The sequence below is a fragment of the Echinops telfairi genome, unplaced genomic scaffold (genome assembly GCF_000313985.2).
Source record: "Echinops telfairi isolate 266 unplaced genomic scaffold, ASM31398v2 ScPeMD7_7469;HRSCAF=8507_1, whole genome shotgun sequence".
Taxonomy (NCBI): domain Eukaryota; kingdom Metazoa; phylum Chordata; class Mammalia; order Afrosoricida; family Tenrecidae; genus Echinops; species Echinops telfairi.
The window spans coordinates 111,634,129-111,636,513 of NW_022111373.1; positions in this window are offsets into that span (position 1 = coordinate 111,634,129).

Here is a 2,385-nt window from a genome sequence, read left to right on the forward strand (position 1 = left end):
CTCTCATGTGTCACTCTCAGTTTATTCTAATAGTTTACCCTCACTTTAGGTTGACATTGAAGCCTAATGATACAAGTTTCTTAAGCGTTGGCTTAAGCATTAAGTTCGCAAACTGCACAGTCAGTGGTTCAAGTCTACATCTGCTCTACAGGAGAAAAAGGAAGCTTTTTCTTCCCATAGATATCTTTTAATTTCTGAAATTTTATAGAACAGTTTTCTTCTATAGATTCCTATGATGTAGAGGTCAGATTTGCTTCCACCCGATAATTTTCTAACCAGTCATCCCTCCCACACAGCACTCTCGACCGCTCTGCGGAATTTGATCATTCCTTGCAAGGACCCCCTACAACTCACAGGCCATAGTCATTATTGAGGGGGTTCTTAGGGAAGTTAACGGGTGGCAATTTAGGATCAGGAATGCTCTGTATAGAGTTGTCACCATGGGCCCCTCTGTGATTGCAAGCATGTCTCTTAGGGTCTCAGCCTCTCAGTCATGTGACCTCTGCCCTGCGAGGGAAAATTTTAACAGAGGTCCGTTAGCACTGCAGATAAATGCCCAATGACCATCCTATCATATGCCTCAAACCGAAGGTGCTCAGGTCTAGCTCCGTGGGTCAGCAAACCTGGCTCTCCCAATTAAGTGCTGGGGCATTCCCTCCACAAGCAAGCCTCCTGCCTGAAGGCACTCCCCTTTCTACCCTGTTGCTCTGGCTCTTACTGATGCTGCTGCAGTGTCTCTATCACTCCTTTGCTGTCGCAGTTCTCTGGCTCCCAGATCAAGATTCAGTGCAACAATCTTGGGATCCAAAGGACACACTCCACCCCTCAATCTTGATGTAGTGAGATCCTGTTTCTACTTCTGAGGTGGCCCCTGTAAGCCCAGTGGGATGACAATCTGACCAATCCCCTCAAGAGATCCCTCCACTTTATTGGCCTGATCCCACCCAGTCATTTGGTGGGAGTTACACACTATGGTTAGAAGAGTCATGTCAAGTAATTCATTGCTCCACAAACACATCATTTTAAGGTTAGTTGCATGATCACACATAATGTGATAATTTGCTGGTTACAAAGCTGAGGGGAAAGCAGAAATTCGTGAACTAGAACCACGAACCTTTGTCATCTAGCTGTCTTCTCTCAGCTTCACATACTCCTTTCTTGAGAATTGAATCTACTGGATAAAATCTCTACAGACATTCGGTATAAAAATTATTCATTAGTGAACTATTGACTCACACCTTCTACACTCTGCTTCTCCTTATTTGTCATTCAGTCCTGTTTTACCCACTTTACTAAAATAGCTGTGTACTGGCAGTCAGGGGCAGATAATTCAGGGAGGATCATATTGCTGAATACCTGACACTGGAGAGTGACCCTTTAGGCAGATCTACATGACCCTTTAGCCAGGCCTTGCTTGGATATAGAGATCTTGGTGTTAATCCCAACTTTGAAGAGTAAGATGAACCCATCCTTGGTAGATGCAAAAGCTCATACCCTGTTATAGTGGAGTTAACGTTATCTCATAGTGAGGCTATAGGATAGCAGAACGGTCTCCATAGGTTTTCAAGGGTTGATACAATCCTTACAGAAGTAGATCCCCACGTATTTCTCCTGCCGAGTGCCTAGTGGTTTCAGACTACTGACCTTTTGGTTAGCAGCCCAGCACTTAACCACTGTGCCACCCAAGATTCTCCCTCAGCGACAGAGAATATCAGTGGTGATTTACTGCCATGGAATGTTCGGGACTCCCGCCCTACCTACTCTCTGCTATATCTCCTCCCAAATTCTTTAACTGAAACATGACTCCATACAAAGGCAGCTTCCAGGAAAGTTGAAAGTGAGCCCCAGATGAACTGGAGGAGGCCGCTTCTAAGAGCGTCACACAGAGAGCCTGGTTTACCCCGTGCTCTTGAGTGTCACCACCGGGCCTGTGCGCAGTCTCCCTGCAACGGAATCTACAAAGATCTTTCCAGAGGCCACCCTTCACCCCCGTGTTCGGTAGAGTAGCAACTGTTGTTGACGAAGTACAGGGAGATGCTTACTGAAGTATCCCTGCAAAGCAGAAGGAGAACGAGCATCATAGTCTCTTGACATTCGACGTCTAGTTGACCCCAACACAAGGTGACCTGTACACCAGACTTAAAGGTTGCCCAGTCCGGTGAGATCTTCATGATCCCTGGGATGTTTGAATCCATGATGGGAGCGACTGCCGAGGGCCTCCCAGCCCAGGGTTTCGTCTTTGAACACGCTATCTGATAGTATTCTGTTGAGATCCACCATGTTTTCATTGGCTCCTTTTTTCACAAGAGGTTGTCAGGCTTATCTGTCTGAAATGTCGGCTGAAACCTGTCTGCCATGGGTGGCCCTTCTAGTTTGGGGGGTAGG